The sequence below is a fragment of the Psammomys obesus genome, unplaced genomic scaffold, assembly GCF_907164565.1.
Source record: "Psammomys obesus unplaced genomic scaffold, mPsaObe1.curated_primary_1811, whole genome shotgun sequence".
Taxonomy (NCBI): domain Eukaryota; kingdom Metazoa; phylum Chordata; class Mammalia; order Rodentia; family Muridae; genus Psammomys; species Psammomys obesus.
In genome coordinates, this window is record NW_026596091.1 from 4010069 (window position 1) to 4019944 (window position 9876).

The following is a 9876-nucleotide window of genomic DNA, read 5'->3' on the forward strand; positions in this document are numbered from 1 at the left end:
CTTCCTTCCTTCCTTCCTTCCTTCCTTCCTTCCTTCCTTCCTTCCTTTTCTTCCTTCCTTCCTTCCTTCCTTCCTTCCTTCCTTCCTTCCTTCTCCCTCCTTCCTTCCCTCTCTCTTTCTCTCTCTCTGTCTCTCTTTCCCTCATGTGTGTGTGTGTATGTAGCCTCATGTGCATTCTTCACTCTCTTCAGTTAACAGTAGTATCATTTTGCTCTGGACAAAGTAGACATAGTGAGAAACCTGATGCTATACTCAGTCAAGTTTTGCATTTCAGCAAACTTGAACACAGCATATAATTTTAAAAACTATATCTTATGTAATATTTGGAACCCTTCCACTGGACTTGGAGCAGTGAGGTGGGCTTCAAGTTACAGAAGTCACTGAGAACTCGTGCTTAAAAGAAATGATGTAGAGATGAGTGAAGACACTAAGAGAGGGAGAGGGTTGGCCTGATCGACTCCTCCTACCTCTAAGGTCTTCTTTCCTGGATACTCCTCCTAGAGAAAGGAAGATACAAGGAAGGATCAAATTTTTGTGGGGGAATGCAGCAGTGACAGGGGCTCTGGCTGTGAAGGCAGTGGTGGGGGGCTTGAACTCAGGAACCAGAGAGATGAAAGCTGGTCTTAAGCTTGCTTCCTCTTTTTTATTCAGTCAGGGACCCCAGCCCAGGGAACGGCGTCAGCCATATTCAGGGGCCTTCACACCTTAGTTACAGCTCTCTGAAAACATCCCTGAAGTGGGCCCCTTAGGTGATTCTAAATTTCAGTCAGCTTGACAATGAGGATTAAGCATTGAGAATGCTCGTAACCTCAAACCTTGGAGGTGCATGTTGTCGGGAGGCAATGCTTCCCTGGGGAGTTGAGCCACGCTGTATCAGGAAGTGGATGCCTAGAGAACAGACCGCTGTTTATCCCTTGTCTTTTCCTCCCTGTGTCCACAAGAGTGATGGCCACTGACAAGGTCTTCAGAGAACAGAAGCTAGCCTGGGATATTTACTTTGGAGCACACTGACTTGAAGCAAGAGTCACAGAGATGCACTTCCAGGTGGGTCCCTGGCACTTGTGAAGAATTGTTCAAGGGGTCTGGAGAGATTACAGCTCCATATCAGGACACACACCCAGTACATGAGAAGCCAAGAAGCTGTTGAGATTATCTTCTGATCAATCAAATATATATTCCTTGCTTATTGGACTAGGATCTCCCCTACCCCGTAGAAAGAGTGACAGCAGCAGCAATGGCTACTTCTATTGTTGGGACAAAAATACCCTTCAAAAGCAACAACATTTCAGGGGAAAACAGTGGCAGGAGGATGAGGCAGCCAGTCATAGTGTGTCCATGGCTAGAAGTAGAGGGTGAGCAGGAAGCGGGAGTGGCCTGCCCCCAGCTACCTGCTTCCTCTAGTGAGGCTCTCCCGCCTAAAGTTTCCACAGTCTACCCAAAGAATGCCATCAGTCGGCGACCAGCAAACATATGACTCGATGTCCACATTGGACCATAAAAGCAGCATTAAAGAAGGAAAGGCGCTGTGTCAAGTATTTGCAGTGTTTTAGGGGTCTTTGAATGGACACACTGGATACAATGGAATGGATACAGTGATGAGGGTTGATGTATTGGTGAGGCACTGTTTGGAAGTGAGCCTTGAAGAGAAAGTGTGGCCATCGAGGGTTCTGAAGAGGCTCCCTTCACTGTTGTGGGTAGTTAAAGAGCCCACCATGTGGAGGAATGGAGTCTCAGAACATTCTGGAAGCAAGCAGCACGGGTATTTGGATCTTTATTTTCCTGAAATAAGCCAGCTGGTGTTGGGTACAGCAGGATGGAGCCATGTCTTTGGGAAGTGAACTGTGAAGCTGGAAAGGGTTGCTCTTCCTGGAACCAGCAGACTGTGTTCTCACCTTGTGCTGGAAAGTCAACTGACTTCTCTGTGCCCCCTTTGTCGCTGTAGAACGTGGACAGCGAGAGCTTCTTTGGCCATGTGTCCCTGTGAAGACTGAAGATAAAGCACTGGGTGTGCTCATGCAGTGCCAGGTAACAGGGCACACCCAGGAAATGCAGTCATTGCCAGGTTCCGACTGCCAGACAGTGGTCTAGCTACAGTCAAGAGGGGTAAGGTTTGGGCCCATCTAAAATCTGCCAGCTGCAGGGATGAGAAGAGAAAGACAACACAGCAGCCCTAATCCGAGACAGGTTTTCTGCACTGGCAATTCAGGGATTTGGGGGGCAGGTTTTGAGGTAGCCCAGTTAGTCTTGAGCCCCCTGTGTAGCCAGGGCTGACCTTTAAACTCTAAAACTCCCGCCTCTGCCTTCCAAGGGCTGGGATCACAGGAATGCCCCAGCACACCTGTTCTGTGCTGGGGGCCTAACGCAGCGAAGCCTCTTGCAGGCTAGGCTCGCACCCTGCCTTCCTGGGCCTGCAGAGTCACAATAGTGCGGGACACTGGAGAAGGTGAACGCTTGGGGCTTAGAATTATGCACATGTAGCGCTGCAGAAAGGGCCACGAAGCTAATGAGCTGATTTCCCACAGCTTAGCAAGGAGCCCTCATGGAGTCCCCCAGAGAGCTGGTCCATCTTCCCCTTCTGATAGCCAACACTTCTTACATAAGGCACATGCGTGTGATCCCTGGGTCTAGCTGCTGCAGGAAAGTAAAGCAGAAGGTATATGCTTCTTAAAAATATATGTAAATTCAAATTTATTAGACAGAAACAAAAATGTGAGTAAGTACAGTTTAATGCTTTATTTTTAAAGTGAAAAGGTTCCTAGGACCTGGCAAAATAGGCAAAGGGGGATGAGTGAGACAAGAAAAGATGCGGCTATAGTCACTTCAGAGGTCCCTGGGGCATGGAATGGAGACCTCTGCTTTAGAAAAAGTTCAAGGTGTGTGTGCTAGGTGTGCACTTGAGTGGGTAAACACATGTGTGCATGCACGAGGAGCTCAGAGGTCAGACGTGTCTTCCTGCACTCTCCATCTCAGTTCTCGAGCTAGCGGTCATCCCTAGACCTGGAGCTGATGGGTTAGCTAGCTCTGCTGGCCAGCAAGGCCCCGTGTTCACCCCATCAGCACTAGAGTCATAGCAGCACGCTGGCATGCTCTGCTTTTTATGTTCATTCTGAGGAGCTGAACTCAGGTTCCCGTGCTTTTGTGATGAATGTTTCATCCGCTATATCATCTCACAGCCTCAAGGGCTGAGGGTCGTACGTCTTCTTAGCATTGGTATCATTGTTTTTTAACCCTGAAGAGGAGGGAACTGGGACAAGAAAGCATGGGCAGCTTTCTAAAGCACAGAACAGAACTTGGTCACTGAAGCTTGGGCTGAAAACAAGATGCCTGAATTACGATGGATTCCAGGCTGGCTTTGGGAGCTACGGGAGCTGGGACTGGTGCAGCTGCTCCCACATGGACCTTTATAGGAATTCGCATGTAGCTTTCTGGGGCGGGGGGCGGGTTGTCAGCTTGCCATACCTGGGAAGAGGGTGTCTGTCTTTGGTCAGGTTGGCCTGTGGGCGTGTCTGTGAGAAGTTTTCGTAATTGCTAACTGATACAGGCGGGACAAGGGGCAGCTCAAAACTGTGATCTTCAATCTTCTGCTCATTTGCTTGTGATTTTTGACACAACAGTCAACCTTTCAGTTTCTTATCTAGAAAATAGACACAATTAATAACCAGTATACTTGAGAACTATGTACTTTTTACAGATTCTGGCACTTTTCTGCACCTACATTCTATAATTACCACATCACTGTGACAAAATCCACAAAATACCTGAAAACTTGGGCTGGCTTGAAGCTTTCCCCCCCTAGTGTTTGGCTGTCATGTGATAGCCGTGGTAATAAGCAAATTTGGGGAACTAAGCTATGCTTACAGGTAAACATGATCACTAATAGCTACATTTTCTGTAAGGGCATCACGTGAGTTCCAGAGTCATCCGTAAGCTCGTTTTTTCTGCTGTCTATTTTTTGTACATTCATTTGTTTAGCATCCGTGCTTTAGCACTTAAGATGGGACCAAAGTGGCATTGTAATGCTGGTGACACCGCACTGACCGAGAATGGCTGGTGCCCCCTGGTGGAGCGTCACCCAACTTACACAGCCTCTTGCTTTTCTGTCCTTTCCATTCCTCTGTTACAGGTCTGGGTGAATTCATATGCTGTCTTGGAATTGAATATTTCAAGCATTTCATTTGCTCTTTGGTCCCGATTACTTTCCTAAGTCTGTTTGATTGCCATGGGATTTAGACAGCAAGGCGATAGCTCTCAAAAACTTTGCCTTGGTTTGTGCTTAAAATGTCTTTATTAAAGTTAAGGTCACATTTGCTGGTTCTGGAGGGCAGGACATGGGCATGTCCTTATGGGGGCTGTTGTTCAACCTGCTGTTAAATCCTATGACACACACACAGGCCGACAGCTATTACTTAAATGCAACAGATGGAAAATTTCCAAGATTAATCTCATGTCCTCTCCATCACCAGGGTAATTCTGTCAGGCCGTTCGCCCTGACTTACTCAGAATGATGCAGACCCACAGCTGGCACTTTCTAGACCCCAGCAGCTGCACTGACATTTTGATGATCTAATTTCCTGCGTTCTTGCCCTGAATCATTATGACCGAGACCTGATGGTCTTTGAGATTTCATTGCTGAGAGCTAATGCCAAAAGAAGTTTAAACCTTGGAATAAATAGTAATAATAATAATAATAATAATAATAATAATAATAATCCTGAGTGCTTACAGTGTTCCAAACAATGAGAATTCAAGGATGATTTGAATAGCACCTTTTCAGATGAAGGAAGACTCAAACTTAGAAATCTGACCTAACTGATTTGTTACATCAAATTTGTTGATGTCTGAGTCAGGTTTGAATCCAGGATCCAGTGAGTATAAAACTTGTGTTCGCCCACAATTACAGGCTGCGTCTCCGCACAGTTCAGGCTGCCCTGTCAGGATGTGCCACCCATTAGGAGACAGAACTTGCTGACAACTCATCCATATTCCCGGGCCTTTGCCTGGGGCTCTAAGAACTGAATACCAGCCTCTTCTATTTCTTTTTCCTTGGTAGCCTTTTCCAAAGCTGCTGAGGGCTGCTTTTCCATATACAGGACCCAGAGGAGGGATGTGAGTCAAGTGAGGTGCTGGCTAGGACGAGCTTGAGGCACAAGTGGATTAACCACAGCCCTCCTGGGTCTTAACGGATGCCTGGAGAGTGAGGGCACAACCACTCTATCTCACCAGAGGCTTCACCCTGAGGCGCATGTCTGAAGGTTCCCTTACAACTCCATCCCTCTATGAGCACAGGGTTTTGTTTAAAATACAGCTCTAATTAGTAAGTCTACCTTAGTTACTTTCCCATTGCCATGATAAGAAACCATGACTAAGGCAACGTATAGAAGAGGTTACTGGTGCTTACAGTTTCAGATTTCATCATAGTGGGGAACACGGCGGCAGCCAGGCTGGGCTGACTTCTGATCCCCAGGTGTGAGGCCGAGAGCGATCACCGGGAGCGGCGTGGGCTTCTGAGACCTCAAAGCCCAGGTTCCCCGGCACATCTCCCCCAACAAGGCCACACCTCCTACACCTTCCCAAATAGTTCTACCCACTGGGACCACATGTTCAAACATGAGCCCACGGGGCCATCCTTCTATCCTCATTCAGACCGCCGCCAGGGGTGACATCGACACCCAATAGCATCTAACAGGAGTGGGCTCAAATGGAGTCCGGACGGCGAACCTCGCGGGGCTGTCTGTTGTGAAGACGCCTCCCCTCCTCAGGGTTGCCGTCATTTTCTCTAGTATTAAAGACATCCTGAGCAGCCCTGCCAATGAGGCACCAGTGAGACTTTTCCCCTGAAATCTTAGCTCCAGTCTGTTAGCTCGGAACCCCACCAGCACGCTCTCACTGGAGCACGCCCACTAAGGCGTCCATACTATAGCTAGTTTAAACACAATTAGAATAGATTTAATTTGAGCAAAGTAAGTTTTTTGAAATACAATTCATCAGTGTAGGCTTATATGAAGAAACTTTGACCCAATAATCATAAAATATTTTCTATAGGCTTACGTGATAGAAGAAACTAAATGTCTAACAATATGAAAATATTGAGTATTTTATGAAATGTTAAATATAATAAACACACTATAGAAATATAAAATATTAATATCGAAATATTGATATAGTGAAAATGATGAAATACTTAACAAATATTAGAAGAATATTTTATCACAGACAATCCTCCAAGATAATTTTAACAGAAAAAGATATAATACTCAAAACTTCTGAAATGATTTGAACCCCAAGATTTTGAGTATAATTTGATTCCAAAGGAAATAACATATTCTTTTGTTTGGCTATCTATACATATAAATCGAGGCATAGAAAAGACTGAAATCAAAGGAGATCCTTCAAAATATTATCAGTACATTATCAGTAGAGGAAATTATAAGTGATTTGAAATTTCCTTTTCATATTCCTTGGAGTTTTTGTTACAAGTAAATATTTGTTATATAATTAAAAGGTAATATTAAAAAGAAAGTTTTACTATTAGAGAGCCATAGAACTTATAAGAAGAATATTTCTCTTTTTGAGACAGGTACTTTGTAACCCAGGCTGGGCTTGAACTCACTGTCCTCCTACTTCATCTTCCAAGATGTGGAATTACATGCAGGCATCACCACCCATGGCTTATATAATGTCATTTCTTAAAGAGCCAGTGCTGTCTATGAGATAGAAAAACAGGCTCTGAGAGTGATGTCTATGCCTAATGCAAAGGCCTTTGTAACAATGGAAATAGAACACCAACCAACCAACCAAACAACCAACCAACCAACCAAACAAACAAACAAACCAAAAAGCAAACCCTGTTGTCAGGACCACGTCAGATAGCCAAAAAAGCAGCTAAAAGACTGAAGAGATTCTCTAATTCATACGGAAGTATGTATTAAAGTATTTATGTATTAAAGATTAGGACATCAAATGAGCTATTAGGTGATAATTTAGTGAACATCATTGCTTCAGTTGTTGAGTGAAAATCTGGGTTTCAACAGCGATTTACCACACAGAGAAAATCTAATTAATTACCACTATCGTCTGCTCAATTATTTGAGTTATTTTATTCACAGAATTCTCTTTCCCTTCACTCTTCTTCTTCCCCCTTCTGCCTCCTCACACCAACATATAAGGAATCTGTCTGTTAGCTATGAACTAAATCCAAGGAATCTAAAGCGACTGAACACATGAAACAACACACACAAACATGTCCAGGCGAAACTGATGGTATCTGACTAGGTGCCATGGATTGGCTGTCAGTATCTTGCGTGGGTCAGGCATGAATTTACTACTTGTTTAAGATGTCACCACCAGGGGGCGCTGAGAAGCTCGCGCGGATCCGCCAGCTACTTTCTTCGCAGGAACCAAGAAGCTACATTTGTGTAGATATAGAAATAGAAGAAACAAAAACAAAAACCAAAAACAAAACAAGCAGCAACCACAAGCCACCCAGCCTAATAATTACCATAAAAGACAGACGTGTCAATGTGATAAAGAAAAGGAATGACGTCACGTGAGACCTTTACAGCTCTGCATGGAATAAATGACGGAAGGAAAGAAGGGTTTGGGAGCTCGTAAAATACGCACAGCGATTCTCGATTACTAACCTAGATGTTGGAGAACCTGGCAGAGGGGCTGCGCAGCTCAGAAAACGCTGGGAGGTCATCCAAAGGTGACATAAGAGTCAACAGATCTGAAGGCGGAGGGCTACCTGCTGAGTTCCCGTGGCCTGATGGGAGTCTGGGCTGAGCTGTGAAGCTCTCCACGTAAGTGGCAGCAGGGAACGTGGCTGCGAGAGCCCAGCTTCTTTTATAGTTTAATTCTTGGGTGCTAAAACATTCCTTGCTTTCTTCACGCTGACCCAGAGAGGTGGGTAAACTGCGCGTCCGCCACGAGATGGCGGCAGAGCACAAGCCAGCCACACGGTCCTCGGCGCCTGGGGAGGATCTCGCCCTGTGAGCCACATCCCAACTAGTGTGTTTGTGGTACAACCCCCCCCCCCACCCAAACCAGAAGTCGGTATGAAGAGGAAGGAAACTCGCCTTCTGTGATGCCTGCATTCTGTCGGAGGCCACCACCTATGTATTTGCAGCGGCTTTCAAAGCTAGGCGTGGTCTTCTTGGGGCTTTCTTGATGCCCCCTCTAACAATAGGACCACACTTTTTGTCCTAAGACGTGGCTGGTCCGAACCTGGACCAATACCATTTTCTTGTTTTCAAGTATTAGTCTGAATCATCTCAATTGGTCATTTTTAATGTAAAAGCATCAAAATTTGACACTTTCATACTGCATAATTTAGAGTTTCTTTGTGTGCTTTCTCATTGGCAGATTTTTAAAAATCCCAGGCCTGTCTTAGAACACTGGTTATGGAATTAAGATAACCTACATCCACTAACTGGACCTGCAACCGTAGTATGTCACAAAACACTGAAAGCCAAGGGCGGTGGCACCCCTGTCCCCTCAATGACCTTCTGCTCTTGCAGGATTTCCTGATTGCCTGCTGTTTCCATGAACACTGTGCAGGCTCTTGGTGAGAACTGGTACAAACTCAGATTAGCGAAACCTTTATTTTCTTCTCATTTATATTTCTAGATAAAAATATACAGGCCTTTTAGATGAGCTCTCTTTGCCCTGCAATGAGTTATAGATTTTTGTTTGTTTGTTTTTATTTTTATTAACAAGTGTCTAGCCCAAGGCAACCCTGTATGCCTTCCTTCTCTCAGGAAAATGAAAATAGAGTTTCACCCAGCCTTGACATCGCAGCAGAGAACACCATGACAGTGATTTTCTTTTTTTTTTTTAATTATTTATTTATTATGTATACAGTGTTCTGCCTGCATGTGTGCCTGTTTACCAGGATAGGCCACCAGATCTCTTTATAGATGGTTGTGAGCCACCATGTGGTTGCTGGGAACTGAACTCAGGACCTTTGGAAGAACAGCCAGTGCTCTTAACCTCTGAGCCATCTCTCCAGCCCCGACAGTGATTTTCACACTCAAACGGGCAGAATTTAGGTTTGAGAAAACATTGCACATGTTGTCCCAACTTTCCATAGCTATCTACCATCTATCTACCTACCTACCTATCTACCTATCTATCATCTATCTATCTACCTATCATCTATCTATCTATCTATCTATCTATCATCTATCTACCTATCTACCTATCTATCTACCTATCTATCTATCATCTATCTATCTATCTATCTATCTATCATCTATCTACCTATCTATCTATCTATCTATCTATCATCTATCTATCTATCTATCTATCTATCTATCATCTATCTACCTATCTACCTATCTATCTATCATCTATCTATCTATCTATCTATCTATCTATCATCTATCTACCTATCTATCTATCTATCTATCTATCATCTATCTATCTACCTATCTATCTATCTATCATCTATCTATCTATCATCTATCTATCTATCATCTATCTATCTACCTATCTATCTACCTATCTATCTATTGTCTATCTATCTATCTATCTATCTATCTATCTATCTATCTATCTATTGTCTATCTATCTATCTATCTATCTATCATCTATCTACCTATCTATTGTCTGTCTATCTATCTATCTATCATTTATCTACCTAGCTATCTGTCTATCTATCTATCTATCTATCTATTGTCTATCTATCTATCTATCTATCTATCATTTATCTATCTATCTATCTATCTGTCTGTCTATCTATCTATCTATCTATCTATTGTCTATCTATCTATCTATCATCTATCTATCTATCTATCTATCATCTATCTATCTATCTATCATCTATCTATCTACCTATCTATCTATCTATCTATCTATCATCTATCTATCTATCTACCT